Genomic DNA, 20,848 nt, shown 5'->3' with positions numbered 1-20,848 from the left:
AGATCTGGGTAGCTGGCGCTGGGCATTCTGGGATAAGGGTTAGCCTCGAGCCAGTAAATAGCTCTCGCGCTATAGAAGTAGGCCGAGTCAGAGCCGAGGATCGGCTCCGAACCCAAACAGCAAGAAGGAAGGCGAGATGAAGGACAACTAACATGGAACGTTATGGTAGAGACATAACTTCTTTTTCAGTTCAAGTAGTCGGCAGCAATTCCAGAAACAGCATATGAACATCTCCAGTTGTCATCCCTTTACAGTTATTCAGTTTAGTCTGCAGCCTGAGCTGAGGTGCAGGCTGTACTGTACATTATAACATCTGTTTCCATTTTAATTAACCAAAAGACACAAGCAGTCAGTCTAGGGGCTATCATATTAATCATCATTTTTTTCAGTCCCTTTCCTTTTATTTGCTTAATCGTTATTACATGTTTAGCATTCAGTGCAAAATTCTTTCATCATACTTTGGTACTGGTTTAGGCCACGGCTTTCATTCTGTTTCTCTTAAGGACAACACATTTATTCCTGCATACCTTACTATAAGCTGTTCTGTACAGAATTACTGGTTTGCTGTTTTCCCACCAGCTGATATAACTTGGCAGTTATGCTTCTGGGAAGCCATCCACTGTAGTCTGATAAGGTGTTTTTGGTATGGCTCTTCATGTTTAACTGTTGTTGTCCTTTACAAAGTGCGTTGATGCACACTGCAGGGCATACCATTTCCCAACTGGAAGTCCAAGGCCAGATAATGCAAATCCCAGCACTTTAAAGTGTGATTTCAGAAAAAAAAGTCAGAAGCTTGCTTTTACACCTTTAAAGCCTTTTTTTTGCATAGGGAGGACAAATTGTGTATTTATGTGGGGCTGCGTCAGCTATAGCCATGCTACCTTTGTATACTAATCCAAAATAACTGTCTCTTAAACAAAAACATTCTTACATACTTCATTTTCAGAACTAGTCTGTAGTCCCCATCTTCTCACTTAAATTCTCACTGTTTTGAAGATCACAGGTATGGTACTCAGACTTTCAATGGACATTCACGTACGCCAATATAATTCAACTTAATTTTTTTCCCAAAATGTTTGTGGTGTAGCTGGACTAATTCTATACTGTTGTGCACTTAGATGTACCAGTGACACCAGATCTGGAAAAATATTCTTCAAATTCTTTTTGCCTTTTGTGATCAGTTTTCCATCAAAGAAGCATTATACAGTGGTGATTCCACAACGCAGTGGTCACATAATTCCTCCAGTAACTGATTTGCAATTATGTGTACTTCTTTCAGCCAGAGATGATTGTTTCCTAATGGCTTACAACAAGTGTGGTCCTACAGTACTACATACTGTAACTGTTTTACAGCCAATGTGGTGCTGCAGTGCTGGCCACTGTACTTTCATTGCTACTACAGTGCTGTATATTTTACTTTGGTTACAACCCGAGTCTGGTGCTACAGTGCTGCACACTGTAGTTTGGTTACAACCAGTGTGGTACTGCAGTGCTGGCCACTGTACTTTGGTCACAACTGTTGTGGTGCTACAGTGCTGCACATTCTACTTTGGGTACAACCCCATTGTGGTGCAACAGTGCTGCACATTCTACTTTAGTTACAACCCCACTTGGGTGCAACAGTGCTGCACACTGTAGTTTGGTTACAAACAGTGTGGTGCTGCAGTGCTACACACTGTAGTTTGGTTACAACCAGTGTGGTGCTGCAGTGCTGGCTAGTATACTTTGCAACTGTTGTGGTGCTACAGTGCTGCACACTGTAGTTTGGTTATAACTGGTGAGGTGCAGCAGTGCTGCATTCTGTAGTTTGGTTACAACCAGTGTGGTGGTGCAGTACTACACACTGTAGTTTGGTTACAACCAGTGTGTGCTCTAGTGCTGGCCACCGTACTTTGGTTGAAACTGTTGTGGTGATACAATGCTGCACACTGTAGTTTGGTTATAACCAGCAGGGCTGGATCCAGCACTGGACAACTTAGGCAGCTGCCTAGGTTGTGGTGCTGGCTGGGGTACCCCACATATGCAAAAAAAAAAAAAAATCTTCCAAACCCCAACACTGATTATCTGGATCTACTCGGCTGCTCTGGGCTGCACTTAGAAATGGATACCTGTATCCAGTGGGCTGCCCCGGTTTTTTCTGTTTTATTAGCTAAAAAATAGAACATTTGAGCCAATGAGAGAGAGAGAGAGAGAGAGAGACTTCCTTTAGCAAACATCGTGGTATTTTTAAATAAGTTTGGGGCATGATTAAAGAAAATGAAATTACAGACACAATTTCCAGTTTGTGTAATCACACACCTACCCACCAAGAATGTTTTTTTCTTTGTTTAGTACAGCTTGTGAGGAGCTAACAGCATGCAAGGAACTGTTCACAGCTGTATGCTAATGGCAGCATGGCACACAAGGAACTGACAGCACTAATCTGGCAACTGTGTGGGGAAATATCAGCAGGGGTCTTTGGTAATGGTACAACAAACTGTCAGATGTCTTTGAAGTTGGTAAGCAGAAAAAAGGCTCCACATCTGTCTTTTTAAGCTTACAAAAAGAAATGAGTTGAGGTGGTCCTGCAGGAGAGAGAGAATGTCTGTCTGTGTGTATGAGTGTGTGAATGAGTGCATGTATGGGTGTGTGTGTGTGTGTGTGTGTGTGTGTGTGTGTGTGTGTGTGTGTGTGTGTGTGTGTGTATGTATGTCCAGACCCAGACTCCCCCCCCCCCCATTATTTTTCTCTTTGTCCAGAATTCTTGAGCAAAGATGCTAATAGGTATTTTGATCAATTTCTTATAAAATATTTGGCTTTCTGGCAAGTTTGCTGTGAATTGGAATTCACTAAATAATGTCAGGCATGCATATGCATTTTAGACTTTGCATCATTCAGAAATTGCTTGCAAATACACTTGTTGTTCTAGCAATTTTCTAAGTTCATAAGAGAAATACTTAAAATCTGGTCCTGATTTTGTTTTTTGTTTTCTGATTCTCAGGGCAAGCAGAAGTTTTAGTGAGTTTAGGTACATTTCTGGGCCATTATTTATAAATGTATTCATTCACTTGATCTCTAGCAGATATCTGAAGTGTACAGCTGTACAACTGGGTGTAACTGATAGTTGCATGTACCACAAATCCACTAGTGAAATAACCAAAAAGCCAAAAGAAAGCCAGATGTTTAGTTGCATGTGTATGTATATAAATGATTGTAACTGCATCCCAGAGTAGTTATGGTTTAAAGGAAGGCATTGATTGTCGTAAACAGGACTGTCATCATATGAGCCATGTTCTTTGGGTATGATCCTTGGTTTCCTTGTTTTGTTAACTGTTGATAGTGTATTTATTATTGGACTGAATGCATTTATTTCGCTGTGAATAAACTGGAAAGCATGAAGTCCACAAATTTCTGTTATGGTTTTGGCAATGAATGGATTTTAATTTAGCTTGTATTTTTTTTTCAGTTGTCTGAGTGTGAAATGCATTACGTTGGGTTACAACAGTTTTACAGCAATAAGTGTAGAAGAGTAAGATTATGAGCTGTTAATGAGCTACTTTCCTGTAGTGCAGGGTTTGATTCCCTACTCAGCCCTCATTTGCCTACTTTGTGCCTCTGACCAAATCACTTCAACAGGCAGTGCTGTGAGCTGCACTTAGAAACAGACATGTGTGTCTGGTGGGCTTTTCCAGGCTGCTAGCAAATGTGTTACACATATGACTTTTGAATTCCTACACCTTTCAAATAGCCACTAGTAAGTGCCTCACTATATATTTGACTATGAATCCCAACAAGACTATTGTAGTTTGTTTGACAGATGTGTTTTTAATAAATGTGAGTATCACGGGGAAGAGAAGTTTATTCTTGCTCATGTTAACTCTGTTTTCAATGTGAGAATCTTTTGTTTAACAAATGTCTGTCAGTGTTTTTGCTGTAAAATTTGAAAAGTTTTAAATTAAATCCAAATATCTGTGAATATTGTAAACATGAGTAAAATAGTATGCATAATGACAGCTTTGAACAGTGTTTTATGATAATTGAGGAGAGAAAGACAAGTAATTGGATATAGGTGTGGTGTGGAGCCCAGTCCATTATCCTGTCTAGGGCCCCATTTGACCATGATCTGGCTCTAGTAAATAGTGTGTTGCTGCAGTGCTGCACACTGTAATTTAGTTACAGCCATTGTGGTGATACAGTGATGTGCACTATTCTGTGGTTGCAACCAGTGTAGTGCTACAGTGCTGCACATGGTAGTTTGGTTACAGCCAGTGAGTTGATGCAGTGCTGCACATAGTAGTTCATTAACAACCACTGTGGTGGTACTATGCTGCACACTGTACTTTGGTTATAACCAGTGTGGTGACATAGTGCTACAGTCTGCATAAATACTGTGCAGGCTGTTTCCTGAACTATGGCAGATATTTTGCAGTAACTGTAACAGATTCCATTAAGTATATTGGCAGTTTGTTTATGCAAGCATGTGTAGCATGACTGACATATTATGCTTTCCTGAATTACTCATGTAAAATACACTGCAAAGTAAGATTACCTTTCATTGATTCTTGGCTTGCCTTACAACTCTTTGACATTTATGTGTCAGAAAACTACCTGGAACACATGCAAATTAATTGCTGAGAGACTAATGACTTAAATTTGTTAATGTTCAAAATTATTTGGTATCTATGTATAATTCTGTATATTGCTCTGTCATTGACTCAAAGTATCTATTTAAGAAATTGGTATCTTAGCCTAATATCTTTGATATAGAATGTGAGTCATGTGGCCTGAGGAAGTCTTCTCTGCATAGTTTTAAATACATTCTAAGTGATGATGCTGGCAGTACCCATGTAGTTTGTATTTCATTATTTCAGCCATCTGGATATGTCATATTTTGCAAGTTAAGTGAGTTAAAAATATTTTCAGTGTACCATTAGTATAAACAAAGTGCAGAAGTGTTGAAACAAGGATGTCTATGGACAAAAAAGAGTACACAATCTCAAAACCAATTGAAAGTTAGTCATTTCATCCTTTGATTGTGAAATGATTTAAGTGCATTTGTCTGGCAAGCATTTTCTTTGAAGTAATTGTTTTGTACCAAACTGAAAATGGGATCTTGGAGAAGCCTGAAAAGGTACACTGTGCTAGATTTCTGCACCTTGCATGGGAAAAATCCCTAAAGAATTTAATGTATTCAAGTGCCGATGAGGAAAAGGCAGTATTACAGTGACCAGGCAAATGTTTCTGAGTTAATGTGAACTATGAAAGAGTATGCCTTTTACTGAATATTTCTCCTTTATGAAGCTGCAAAGATTAATGGAGTTTGCTTAAGCTTATTTCATCCACAACCACTTTTACCTATTTTTGCACATGGAGTTGGGGTGCCTCTTCGACAGTGACCATTGTTCACATCTCCAAGTGGCTTTTTACTGAAATAAAGACCTGAGACACAGACAGTACATTTGTGAATTGCATGATTCATTATTGCACAAGAGTAATGGCTAGGATGCAGAAAGGTTTATCGAGGTGCAGAGACCTTAATTTAGAAGATTTCTGCATCATGGTAAGCCTGACTGATTCAGAGACTGATTTCCCACTACTGCTTTACCCTGGCAGTTGTGGGATAAATGGAGAGGGGTCTCGCTGGTGAAGGTAAAGCAACATCCAAATGTCAGTCTGAGGGAATGGCTAATGCAAATTATCTGTATGCTCTCCTCTGGAAATTGCACCAGCAGAGGATTAACATGGTAGTGGAATTAAGAAAATGAGTTTACTGAGTTAATTTTTTCATAAAGAGATGGAGGAAAATTAAATACCATCAAAAAGACAGAGTTCACCTATTCACCACCCTAGGGTTGGTGATGGCTCATACCATAACTACAAGTAGGTATCACTGATCCATGTGCAGGCCTGTGTGTATGTGTGCATGTTAGAGTGCGCATGAGGTGTGTGAGTTTTTCCATGAGTATGAGTGAGTGTCTAGGAGCTTGTTTGTAGCTGTTTAGATGTGTGCGAATGTGGAAATGTTTGGTAGTTTGTGTGTGTGTGTGTGTGTGTGTGTGTGTGTGTGTGTGTGTGTGTATGAAGTTTTTGAGACAGAAAAGATAAATAAAAATTAATAACCATGTCTAGGGCAGGAATGAGAATTTGGTCATATTTGGGACAGAAAAGATACCTTTTGCAGGTGCTGCTGTAAGCATAAAGAAAATGTTCTGCTGTTGATCAAGTCTGTTGAAGCTGTGGCAGAAGGAATAATTTTGCTGAAGTATGTTAAATACAAATACAGTGAATGAAGTTGTATGTGCATTACAGAAGGCTTGAATCCAGATATCGGGAAGCTAAAAAACTATAGTGGAGATGTTTCAATCTGTTGACAGCAAAGCTCTCGTACAACTTCTAGGAATTTTGTAGTACCTAGGTTTAGATTAAACTTAGATACCACTGTTTCAAGGAATGATGCAGTATCTTAAGCTTATTTCAATCCTGCAAAATGTTTAAATAGTTAGTAGATAAAACACCCATACTGAAGTATTTTAATGTGAAAACAACAGTCACATTATAAGAAGATGCCAGCCAGAATGGTACTGGTGTAGTGATCATGCTGAAAGTAAGCCATTTTCTTATGGATCACTTGACTGGATGCTGGAGTATATATAGATACAGATATAGAGAGATGTTGTATTTCACTGTTGCTGTAATAAAACTTAGAATTTCCTGTCATAGGAAGCCTTTAGTCAGCCCAAATACCAGAGGTTTTTGCTCTCCTCTGGGTCTGGCGGATGTCCTCCTCTCTGACTTCAAGATGTCACTGTTTAAAAGGTCTTTGTCTAGTGATATATATTCAGTTCTTTCTTGCCATCAGAACCCAACACATCCATCATCCAATGTGCCAGTCAGTCTGAAGTCAGTGCTAGTACATCTAAAGCTAAGTGCCCCCTTGGGGAATGTTTTGTTTTTCTTCTGCTTGTACTACATTTCAGAAGGTAAATCCAAAAATGAAGGAAAGGAAATGCCACGGAAGCTCCAAGTTCAAATTGTATAGTTTTTAATTCACGACAGCCAAAAACATTAAATCCACAACACAGAAACACAGCAACGGAAAGGCACCAACATAAACGCTATTCAGTCCAAATGCTGCTTGTATCCCACCACTTCATCAGATGTAATTCATTAAGCAATTCTAACTAGTTTAAATACCCCATTCAATAAATTAATTAAAAAAAATTCACCAATTGAATTAAATACAACATTTAAAAGAACATCATTTAAAAATACCTTAATCTAGTTTTTAATGCATCACCATTTCATTATATGCAAACATCTTTGGAAAACATTCAATACTCATAAAAAATTAGAAAATAAATATTTGCTTATATATTCCAACAGGAATTAATATGTTTCATTTATTGCATTTTAAAAAAACGCAAGGTCCTAATTGTGACGGAGGTATTGGCCAGTGAATATACTGCCATCTAGGGACCATACATATATATTGCATTTGAATTATTATTTCCCAAAGGAAAATTTCTGAAAATAGTTAACATCAATAAATAAATAAATAAATGCCTGTTATAACAAAATCAATGTATAGCTAAGCTCTTAAAGGTCAAGATAATTCATATATACTTGTTTAAAAATTGGTTAAAAATGCCACAATATTATAAATATTTTAAATATATAAAATAATTGATACACTAGCCACAATCTTCCATATAAAATGATTAGAAAAGAAGAATTTATATATAAAAAACAATATAAGTATACAATATTTATGAAAAGTACTAATGTTTTACAATTTAGCTGCCCTTAACTTCAAAATAGGGAGTATACTGGTGTATTCATTTAAGCCCGGGGGGTTGTAGGCCTCCAGCGTGATTTGCCACCAGAGCTCCCTATATTCAATCTTTTCTTCCCAGAGTCCACCCCTTATATCTTTTTCAGTATGTTCAATAACTGTAAATATAAAGCTTGCTTCAGGACATTCCCTTGTATGCCTATATAGGGCGTTGGTCTCCTTACAATTTTTAACATCATTAAGATGTTCATAGATTCTTCTTCTAAGCTTCCTTTCTGTTTTCCCTATATAGAATGCTGAGCAAGCCTTACAAAAGGCTAGGTATATTAAGCCCATAGAATCACAATTATAATAAAATTCTTCATTAGTTATTGTTCTGTTTCTACTATTTATATTTATACTATTTCCATTTAGTATATATGGACATTGTGCACATCTACCGCACTTATATGTACCTTTTTTCTTTTGATCATTCAGGTTATTAACTTTCTTATTCTCCAAAATATTTCTTATACTGTGTGCATTTTTATATACTACTTTCGCTGGAATAGTTTTTGCTTTCTCTATATCAGTGGAATTAATAAATCTATTCCACTCTCTGTGAAAAATCTGATTTACTTTGTTGTTAACACCATTATATTCCAAAGTAAGGGCTAAATTGTAATTTTCTTTTTCCTTGTCAGAAATACTGTCTGTATTAGGATTGTTCATCAATCCACCTCCTCTTATTATGGGGCAAATCTAGTCGATCTTCCATTTTCAACTTCCTGTTTAATTTCATAAATAAGTTTTTCTGGGTATCCACGATCCCTGAACATATTACTTAGTGTATCACATTCTCTTCTGAAATCTTCCTCAGTACTAGCCATTCTGCTGCCCCTCACATATTGACCTTTGATAATATTTCTCTTACAATGTGTGGGATGTGCACTATTGTAGTGCAGATAGGAATTGCAGTAGGTGGGTTTTCTGTACACTTTACTTTCTAGATTACCTCCTTTCTTGTAAATCTCAATATCCAAATACTTTAAGGAGGTATTAGATATTGTCCAAGTAAATTTCAAAAAACTGGAAGTCTGATTCAAATATTCTAAAAACTCTTTCAGATTCTCATTACTTCCTGTCCAGAAAAGGACTATGTCGTCCAGAAATCTACGGTATAGTACCCACCATTTACTAAATGCACATTTCATCACATATTTTTCTTCCCACTTTGCCATTACCAAGTTAGCAAAGGTCGGGGCACATGCGGCCCCCATCGCAACGCCCTGTATTTGCTTATAAAATTCACCATTGTAATACAAGAAATTGTTCTGCAGCACAATGTCCATTAAACAAACTGATGCTAATTTCACATCATTGGACAGGCTACTGTCTTCGTACACTATCTCTTCATAAAATTCCATCCCCTCTTTATAGGGAATAGAAGAAAAGAGATCTATTACGTCTATAGTAACAAAGGTAATGTTATCTATATCTGCTATTCCAGACACTTCCTTCAATAAGTCCCATGAATCTTTTAATGCTTGCTGTCTGTTTACCCATAAACTTTTAGTCTTATTATCGACAAATTTGGCCAAAGTGTGTGTTTTAGAGCCTTCTGCCGAAACAATAGGCCTTAATGGCGGGTCTATTTCATTTTTATGTGTTTTAGGTATACCAAATATTAATGGGATTTTTGGTTTTTCTACCTTCAGGAAGTTATACATATCTTGATCTATAGTACCTTCATACAGCATGTCTTTTAAATGCATATCAATTCTGCTGTATGCAATATTTATTTCGTTTTTAGATACTATTTCATATTTGGTGTTATTCCATAAAATCTTATACATTCTACTGTCATATTCCACTTTGTCCATGATTACAACCCCTCCCCCTTTATCGGGCTTCATTATTCTTAAATTAAAATCATTTTTCATATCATAGAGCAATTTCTTCTCATTTTTCCCCATGTTGTTAGGAAGTTTGGTAATGTCTAGTTCTTCCTGTCTAATTTCCTTCTCTATCAGTTTCTCAAAACACTTCAACTGGGGGTGTATAGGTGGGTTGTAAATGGATTTCTTCCTTAAGGTCATATCTGTTCTGTTTACAGAATTAGGGAACATGAAGTGCAAGTTAATTTTTCTTAGAAACACTTTAATGTCCATTAATGACTTTGTGATACTCCCTCTGTTGTAAGGTATATATTTAAGCCCTTTAGAAAGCAGGTTAACGTGGTCTTTTTCTAATTCTAAGGGGCTGTAGTTGTAAATATTAAAATTATTATATGTCCATTTGTTATGGTCATGTGTAATGATATCCAAACAGGGTGGGGTTGGGGAATTCAGGGGGTGATTAACCTCCGTTAATACCTCCCTCCTTCTCCATAAAAATTCCTTTCATTACCAAGTTGTTTATTCATGATTCTTTCGGATCTTCTCAAAGGTGGAAATTCTTCATCATACTCATTTTCACCTTCAAATGGTACATATTCATTAGCTTGCTCCCCATTTAACTTATTATTTTCTTTATAAAAATTGTCCTTTTGACCTCTCCTATTAGATGGTAATGGGTAACATATATTATTTTGATATTCATATATATCACGGTCCATCTTTTTCATTTTTCTCTTTATAAGCTCATCTATGTTGTTATCTATGTCTTCTCTAACATTAAAGTACTTACTTCTTTCTTCTTCAATGGAAAACAGTAAATCTTTCCTAATATTTTTATCCAATATTTCTATTTCTTTATACAATTCTTCCTGTAGTCTAGTGTTCTCTTTCACCATAAGTTTAAGCATTTCAATACCACAATTATTAAAAATCTCTATCAATTCTTTATGAAAATCAGAATTTATTAAAACATTATTAGGGTATTTATATATTCTTAATCCCTTAGGTACAATCCGTTTAGCTATACATTCAGTTAAATAACCATTTTCAACATTTAAAGTTCTATGCTTATTCATTAATCTGTATAAAATATTCAGGTTGTCCTTATAAGTGCTATGCCCATTATGCACTTTAGGACCCTTTTTGCTGTCTTTAAAATCAAATTGATGTAACAGCCAGTCATTTAAATCTTGTGTATTGTTAACAGTACCTTTCCCAGCAGTACCACAAAGTGGCCTCTTATCTCGCTTGTCCCTTGCTCCGTTTGCCTTCACGCTGGAAGTCTCTTTTAAGGCATTTGGCGTGTTTTCAGGGTTAAAGCTACCTCTAACTCGTTCCCTGTTGCAGCCGGCGTCCTCTTTCGCGCCCATAAGCTCCATTTCGCCATTACCGATATCCGTACTCCTCGCTGGTTCCAACCATTCGGTTCTTTGTGGAGAAACAGACTCTCTCCTTCTGTGTGCCGTTAGCAGCGTGGAGGCTACGGGGGTGAGAAGGTTGATAAGCTCAGTGAGCTGTCCTATGAGCTTGCGCGTCATACCGACGTCTTCCTGCAAAGATTTTGCAGGTACTTCCTGGCTTTCCATTCCAACCACCAAAACAGACTAAGAAAACCACAAAACGGAGGTGAATCAAAACTGTAAATCCAAAAATGAAGGAAAGGAAATGCCACGGAAGCTCCAAGTTCAAATTGTATAGTTTTTAATTCACGACAGCCAAAAACAAGAGGAAACAAGGGCATTAAGCAAAGAGATGAATGAATTTTATGAAGATGTGCAACAGTCAGGCATGACTATTGAAGAAGGTAGGGGGTGGCATTGAATCAATAGAGATGGTAACAGATGACCCAACACCAAGACCACATGTAGAAAAATGGGGGAAGGGGGTGATGATGGTGATGATTATTTCACATGGTTAAATTCCAGAACTCTCTCCTGGATGAGTTGACACAGAAAATGTAGGTGATATAGGACAAGGCTGTCCAAAAAGAGTTTTTAGAATTTTGCATTACCAGTTCCCAAGTTACTAAACACTCTTTACACTGTGGCTTTGATGCTCTTGAACCATCAAGTAGGTCAGTTGCCTCAGGGTCAATAATCAGTAGACATGCTTGGCAAAGAGAGCACTCCTATCCTGACCATGTCAAAGCTGAAATCCTTGACCCCCCCCCCCCCCCCAAGGAATTACTTTTTGGACCCAAGACTCAAAGTGTTTTTAAAAGACTGGAGGAGAATGCTAAGATGCCAAGACTATGCAAACTGTCATTGGCTTTCTGCTAATCCCACTTTCAAGGTTCAGCAGAAGTTACCCTACCAAGCCTTGGTCTTTCCCTGCCTTCCAATCAAAAATCAAAAGCAGAAAGACCAGAAGGGACAGATAGCAAAGAATGTAACAAGCAGACCCCAGAGCTTGGCCTACTATGCCCTAATCCCAGGAACATAGCAGGGAGAAGCCATGTATCTCCTCAAATCCCGACTCCAACTATCCTACAAAGCTAGGAGGCAGACTCTCGGTCTTCTTAAATCAATGGCAAACCAGCATCCAGGGCAGGTGGGTCCTATATGTCATCAAAACAGGTGCAAACTACAGTTTTATTTGCTCTCAAGTCATTCCTCCCTTCCCTAAAAGACAGATAAAAGAGGCACTGGCTCAAGTTAAGGTTCTGCCAACACAAGAATTTGTAGCACCAGTCTCTTCAAATGATTCTGGTCCCAAGAAAAAAGGAACATTGAGCCCTGTCTTAAATGTCTCTGAGGTTAAACAAATTCCTGGTAGTTCCCAAGTTCAAAATGATAACTCCTCAAAAACTTTTTTTCCCCTGATCCTTCATTGAGCAGTAGTATTTGCTTTTTTGATAATACAATGATAACATCCAAAAAATGAATAACATCCATATGATAATCAAAAAAAAAGTTCCAGAAATCAGTACTTGTATCTAAGTAATATTTAATACAGAACACAGTAATTGAAACTGTCGACTCATTTAAGGACCTGGGTATATGGGTAGGTTCAGCTATGAGTTTTTCTAATCATATCAACCAACTAGTTAATAATAGTTATATAACTATAGGTTGTATAAAAAGATTTATAAAGTCAAGGAAATCAAAAATGATGAAGTCATTGTTTGTTAGTTACATTGGATCAAAACTTGAGTTTGGAATAACAATATTGAAACCCTATAAGAAAACAAGCATGAGTAAACTGTAAAAAGTACAGCGGAAATATACCAAGAGCATCCATGGATGTGAAATTTAAGTTATTATGAAAGACTAAAATATCTGAACTTCTACAGTGTCTCTTACAAATGTCTAAGAGGAGGTCTTATTCAGGTATATTGGGCATTTAGAAACAACTACATCTGGGAATGTTTGGGGTTATCAAAAAGTACTAGAGAATCATCAGATGATCTATGTAGAAGATTCTGTATAAATGAGAAGTGTACTAATTGGTTGTCTGACCGAATAGCTGATGCATGGAACAGACTACCAAATTATATTAAAGCAAGTACTAGTTTAGATATTTTTAAGAACAATAGAAAAAAGGCTCACAAAGTAGAAATGCTTAATTTATTTAAACCAGATAAAAGCTTTCGGGGTGTACCCTTCTTCAGTTATCAAAGAATATATTTCACTTAGAGTCATCCCATTTTATATTCTCAAAGGCATAATAGCACATGACACAGTCAACCAATAAAAAACACATCATATTAACAGATAATTAATCTAAAAATAAGTAATAACAATACAATATAAAAAATAACAATATATGCTTGCAGAGCATGTTAGCACACATTTAGAATTAATACTTATGCATTTTCATATTACTTATATTTCATTTGCTTTTCAACTAAGGAAGGCTTTATGGTAACCATGTTATTTAAATCAGGAAACTTATCAGCTTCTAGTCTGGTTATCCACACATATTCAGCTATATCCAATCTGTTAATCATCTCACCCCTCTTATATTTTTGTAAACAACTTCCAAAACTTTAAATTTAAAGGTGTGTCCAGTACCATATTCACTAACATGCTTAGCTAAAGCATTTGTCATCACATTTCTCCTTATATCTGACTTATGCTCTATAATTCGGTCTTTTAACCACCTAGAGCATTTACCCACATAGAAACATGTTCATCTTGTACATGTACCTAAATAAACAACAAATGTTGTATTACAAGTTGCCTGACATTTTATACTATATCTATTTCTAGTTATTGGGTGCTCAAAGTCAGAAGACAAATGTTACTACAAGTACAATTATAGCAGAGACGTGTCCCTTTCTTTACAGTACAATATGTCCTAGTGTTAATCTTAAAATCTTTATAACAAAGTTGTCTCCTTAAATTTATGCTGTTCCTATAAGTAAAGTAGGGCCTTTTCCCCAATAGTTTTTCAAGTTCTGGCATTGAGGTTAATATTCACCAGTTCCTTTTAACAATAGCTTCTATATTTGCAGTCATTTTATTATATGTGGTTATATAATCTCACATTAGCTGTTACACCCTTAACTTTTGCCTTACGTAAGTTTTCAATCCCTTTATCACTAAACGGGGGGTGGGCAATAGCTGTCTTATCAGCAAGTATTTCTTCCATTGTTTCAAGATCAAAGCTTTTATTATATCCTCTATTAATGAAATCATGCATTAATTTTCCCATTTGCTCCTTACATTTAACATTTTCTGTGTTTAATCTACTTATTCGCATAAATTGTGCTTTCACTATACCAAGAAATACATGCTTAGCATAGATGCTGTCTATATGTGTATATCTATTTACCTGAACATCCTTACTATAAACACAGGTATTAATCACACCAAGTACATTAGTAAGCTGTACATCCAAAAATGATATCACATTTTTTAGAATAATGCATGGTAAATTTTAAGAAAGAAGTGGTATTATTTAGATAGTCAACAAACTTTTCCAAAAGTTCCCCATTTCCTCTCCAAATCAAAAAGCAGTCATCTACAAAGCGTTGATAGAATAACACTTTGTCTCTGTATTGGTTCTTACTACCATATAAAAATTCCCATTCCCATTCATTTAATGTTATACTTGCATAAGTATTTGCCATGGGCGTACCCATGGCTACTCCAGAAGTTTGCAGATATGGTTGCCCATCAAAGAGAAATGCATTTTTAGTTAACACTACTTCTATCATACTACATAAATGTTCTGTCTTTCTACCATCCATTCCTGAATTCTTACACAAAAATTCAAGTACTGAATTAATGCCAAACATATTTGGGATCACAGTAAATAGGGAATATATGTCAAGTGTAACCATCAAAAAATCATCTTTTCCATCATTATTTTTATACCACTGATAAAACTTATTCAAGAAGTCTCCTGCGTCTTTGATGTAACTCTTACAAAGTGGCAAATATTTGTTTATGATACCTTGCACATATACTGAAAGTGGTTCTGTGACCCAGCCCCTTCCTGAAACAGTTGGTCTCATTGGGGGCCAGGACACAGACTTGTGCAACTTTGGTATCCCATATATAATAGGCGTTCGTGGACACGGTACTTTTAGAAAATTAAACAATTCTAATGAAATATCCCCCTGAAGTTGTGCATCATAAACAAACATATTAACTTCATTTATTAACCTTTTGACCTCTTCAAAACATATCTTCTTAAATATATTATTATCTGAAAAAACTCTAACATCAATTCTGTATAGAACTGTCTACTAAACACAACAGTTGCCCCCCCCTTATCCGCTTGTTTAAGGATGATTTCATCATTATTTTTTTATTCTTTTAAAGCTTGATATTCATCATAAGTAATATTATAATAACTTTTTAAAATTTTACTTACATAAAATTGCTGTATCTCGTGCTCGCAACACTCAAAAATGCATTCACAACCGGACAGTTAACTGGTATAAAAGCACTAGACTTCTTAAAACTACATACATCTTCAACCATAGAATGTTTAAAAGCTAATTTTAAACTAACATTCCTACAAAACACTCTAAGGTCAGCGAACACATCTACGACAGTATTACATGACTTTGGGACAAATTGCAAGCCCTTTTTTAATAGGCTAGTACGAGCTGAAGATAATACAAAGTCCAAAAGGTTAACGACAGTGTCCATTGTCTTACTTTTTAGTATCAGCATTGCTCCTGCTTGTTCAATGGTAGTGGACTGCTTTTCTTCCTTTTCTTTCCGCAGTAAGTGGAACCTTTCCTTTGCTGTGATCGCCCTCTCGATTGTGAACGTCCCCATGCTTTCACCTTCTCTGGTAACTGAGCCAAAACAGTTCTTGTGGAGTTGAAAAAAACCTCAATATGCTGAACACTATTTGAAGCCTCATTCATTGCTGCCGATGATGCTGACGTTGATGCATGCGTCTGATTAATTTGATGCTGATTGGTAGAATCTCCTTCAATCACGTCCTGCTCCGACATACGTGTAACAGGGGTGGGGCTTGACATTGTAAACGCCCCCTGGGTCATCTTGGCCATCTCATTGGACAAATTAATATTTCTACTCATTTGATTGGTGGATTGACCATTCCCTTCCCCAGAGGTGTCTAATTCATACATAGCACCTCGCTAGGTACACTTAATTGTGAAGTTAGAACTTTTTTTATCTTAAAAGTAAGTAAAACCAAGTATCCACCAAGGCTTGCAGCATACAAAACTTTATTGCAGAAAACAGGATAAGCGCTTTCACACCGGATGGTGCTTCATCAGATCCATGAAATCAGCTAGTAGTCAACCACATTTATATCACTATAGCTCTATTAAACAATTAAACAATTAAAATCATTAATGTGACCTACGTTTTTTTAAATAAAGATTTTAAAGGGACTACAGCATTTATACCAGGAGGCTTATCTGCCTGCAATTTAATAATCCATTTAGTCTCTGCTAGTTCCAACCTATTGTTATAGTCTCCCCTTCTTGGGCCCATTGGTATCAGTTCCAGGTCCATAAACTCAAATAGGCGATCTGGGTGAACTTTTTTTATCTTCTTTAGGCCAAGAAAAGATATGGCCCAAATTATAATCATTAATGTCTCTAAGCAGTTTACGTTTCTTGAGAATTTCTAATTTCATATTATATATGGGATTCCAAAGTTGCACAAGTCTGTGTCCTGGCCCCCAATGAGACCAATTGTTTCAGGAAGGGGCTGGGTCACAGAACCACTTTCAGTATATGTGCAAAGTATCGTAAACAAATATTTGCCACTTTGTAAAAGTTACTTCAAAGACACAGGAGACCTCTTGAATAAGTTTTATCAGTGGTATAAAAATAATGATGGAAAAGATGATTTTTTGATGGTTACACTTGACATAAGTTTCCCATTTACTGTGCTCCCAAATATGTTTGGCATTAATTCAGTACTTGAATTTTTGTGTAAGAATTCAGGAATGGATGGTAGAAAGATAGAACATTTATGTAGTATGATAGAAGTAGTATTAACTAAAAATGCATTTCTATTTGATGGGCAACCATACTTGCAAACTTCTGGAGTAGCCATGGGTACGCCCATAGCAAATACTTATGCCAATATAACATTAAATGAATGGGAATGGGAATTTTTATATGGTAGTAAGAACCAATACAGAGACAAAGTGTTATTCTATCAACGCTTTGTAGATGACTGTTTTTTGATTTGGAGAGGAAATGGGGAACTTTTGGAAAACTTTGTTGACTATCTAAATAATACCACTTCTTTCTTAAAATTTACCATGCATTATTCTAAAAATGTGATATAATTTTGGATGTACAGCTTACTAATGTACTTGGTGTAATTAATACCTGTGTTTATAGTAAGGATGTTCAGGTAAATAGATATACACATATAGACAGCATGCATGCTAAGCATGTATTTCTTGGTATAGTGAAAGCACAATTTATGTGAATAAATAGATTAAACACAGAAAATGTTAAATGTAAAGAGCAAATGGAAAAATTAATGCATGCTTTCATTAATAGAGGATATAATAAAAGCTTTGTTCTTGAAACAATGAAAGAAATACTTGCTGATAGGACAACTTTTGCCCCCCCCCCCCGTTTAGTGATAAAGGGATTGAAAACTTATGTAAGGCAAAAGATAAGAGTGTAACAGCTAATGTGAGATATATAGCCACATATAATAGAATGAATTCAAATATAGAAGCTATTGTTAAAAGGAACTGGCGAATATTAACCTCAATGCCAGAACTTGAAAAAATATTGGGGAAAAGGCCCTATTTTATTTATAGGAACAGCATAAATTTGAGGAGACAACTTTGTTATAAAGATTTTAAGATTACCACTAGGACATATTGTACTATAAAGAAAGAAACACTTCTCTGCTATAATTGTACTTGTTGTAGTAACATTTATCTTCTGTCTGACTTTGAGCACCCAATAACTAAAAATAGATATAGTATAAAATGTCAGGCAACTTGTAATACAACATCTGTTGTTTATTTAGGTACATGTACAAGATGCACATGTTTCTATGTGGGTAAATGCTCTAGGTGGTTAAAAGACCGAATTATAGAGCATAAGTCAGATATAAGGAGAAATGTGATGACAAATGCTTTAGCTAAGCATGTTAGTGAATATGGTGCTGGACACACCTTTAAATTTAATGTTTTGGAAGTTGTTTACAAAAATATATGATTAATAGATTGGATATAGCTGAATATGGGTGGATAACCAGAATAGAAGCTGACAAGTTTACTGGTTTAAATAACATGGTTACCATAAAGCCTTACTTAGTTGAAATGCAAATGAAATATAATTAATATGAAACTGCATAAGTATTAATTCTAAATGTGTACTAACATGTTCTGCAAGTATATATTGTTATTTTTTATATTGCATTGTTATTACTTATTTTTAGATAATCTGTTAATATGATGTGTTTTTTTTTATTGGTTGGCTGTGTCATGTGCTATTATGCTTTTGAGAATATAAAATGAGATGACTCTAAGTGAAATATATTCTTTGATAACTGAAGAAGGGTACATCCCGAAAGTTTTTATCTGGTTTAAATAAGTTAAGCGTTTCTACTTTGTGAGCCTTTTTTCTGTTGGATTTTGCAACGCTGTTCCTGGTGGTTTACTGCAGTTTGTTCGGTTATTTTTACTTTTTATATTTTTAAAAACAGCCTGGGCACTTATTATGGGAACAAGTGTTTTGGTATATTGGCAAGATAGAAAGGGATTAATGCCCGTGCTTGAAATATTTTTATATATGTATGTAACTCTGAGTTTTAGGGCGGCCACAGTGGTGCAGTGGTTAGCATTGCCGCCTCACAGCAAGAGGTTCTCCGGTTCGATCCTCGGCTGGGGTGCCTTCTGTGCGGAGTCTGCATGTCCTCCCTGTGGTTGCGTGGGTTTCCTCCGGGTGCTCCGGTTTCCTCCCACATCCCAAAGACATGCTGCAGGTGGATTGGACACTCTAAATTGGCCCTAGGTGTGCGTGTGAGTGTGCCTTCTGTGGAAGGTTGAGCGCCGGGCTGGCAACTCGACACCGTAAAACTCCACTGCCATTCAATGTGCGGACAGGTGATCCGCTGTGGCGACCCCTAACCGGGATAAAGCCGAAAGAAGAAGAAGATGTAACTCTGAGTTTGATGATAACCGTGCCTCAGCTTCACCACCTGAGGATTTTTTTCTACTATACATAAGATGAAAAAGTATTTCAGTTGACAAACTCAGTTCTACTGTCCCTCCAAGAAAAGGGTCAGAGAGTTTCTTCACCTTCTTCAGCATAACCCCCTGGATATTCCTCCAGTCCTTTAGGTAGTGGACAATGCCATTCACAACACACATCTCTGCAGCTTGACTCCCAGACTGTTGCCTCCATAATACTCAACTGATTTTCAGGGTCCTGGATTCTCACAAAACATCTTTCTTAGCAATTCACTGGCAGACCCTGAATTGATCTGCTTAGGATCCAAGGGAGCCAAGGGCAGCACCTCTAAGAATCCTTTGCACAATGACAGACGTTAGAAGCCTGGACAGATTTAAGAAAAACGTTTATACCTCAGCTATCCTGGCCAGCTTTGACTTGCCATTTTGAAGTAGTTAGTGCAGTTGTGCAACCAGTGCTACTGCATGGTACAGAAATGTGCATTGAAGGCAGAGCAGTTGGGGAAGCTAGAGGTGATGGAGATGAAGTGCCTGAGATGGGTGGTAGGATGCACACTGTAGGACAGGCAAAGAAATAAGGACATAACAGAATAGAAATCAAAGTAGCTCCATTTGCAGAGAAGGTTATCAGAACAGATTACAGTGGTTCAGGCATGTGTGTAAGAAAGTAGACAACATTCTGATGAAGAAGATTTGGGATAGACAGAAATAAGACGAGGAAACAAGGGCATTAAGCAAAGAGATGGATGAATTTTATGAAGATGTGCAACAGTCAGGCATGACTATTGAAAAAGGTAGAAGGGTGGCATTGAATCAACAGAGATGGTAACAGATGACCCAACACCAAGACCACATGTAGAAAAATGGGGGAAGGGGGTGATGATGGTGATGATTATTTCACATGGTTAAATTCCAGAACTCTCTCCTGGATGAGTTGACACAGAAAATGTAGGTGATATAGGACAAGGTTGTCCAAAAAGAGTTTTTAGAATTTTGCAACACCAGTTCCCAAGTTACTAAACACTCTTTACACTGTGGCTTTGATGCTCTTGAACCATCAAGTAGGTCATTTGCCTCAGGGTCAATAATCAGGAGACATGCTTGGCAAAGAGAGCACTCCTATCCTGACCATGTCAAAGCTGAAATCCTTGACAGCCCCCCCCCCCCAAGGAATTACTTTTTGGACCCAAGACTCAAAGTGTTTTTAAAAGACTGGAGGAGAATGCTAAGATGCCAAGACTATGCAAACTGTCATTGGCTTTCTGCTAATCCCACTTTCAAGGTTCAGCAGAAGTTACCCTACCAAGCCTTGGTCTTTCCCTGCCTTCCAATCAAAAATCAAAAGCAGAAAGACCAGAAGGGACAGATAGCAAAGAATGTAACAAGCAGACCCCAGAGCTTGGCCTACTATGCCCTAATCCCAGGAACATAGCAGGGAGAAGCCATGTATCCCCTCAAATCCCCACTCCAACTATCCTACAAAGCTAGGAGGCAGACTCTCAGTCTTCATAAATCAATGGCAAACCAGCATCCAGGGCAGGTGGGTCCTATATGTCATAAAAACAGGTGCAAACTACAGTTTTATTTGCTCTCA

The 20,848-nt window shown here is 36.9% G+C and overlaps 1 protein-coding gene across 1 annotated transcript in view; it reads left to right on the top strand.

Annotated features, from left to right (window-relative positions):
• FAM124A (family with sequence similarity 124 member A) overlaps positions 1 to 20,848 on the top strand; it is a 1,272,948-nt gene that overhangs the window by 798,609 nt on the left and 453,491 nt on the right. The window lies entirely within an intron of this gene.

This window comes from Protopterus annectens, chromosome 5.part0 (assembly GCF_019279795.1).
Source record: "Protopterus annectens isolate FY-2018-M chromosome 5.part0, PAN1.0, whole genome shotgun sequence".
NCBI classification, from domain to species: domain Eukaryota; kingdom Metazoa; phylum Chordata; order Ceratodontiformes; family Protopteridae; genus Protopterus; species Protopterus annectens.
This window is presented reverse-complemented; position numbering and strand designations above follow the sequence as displayed.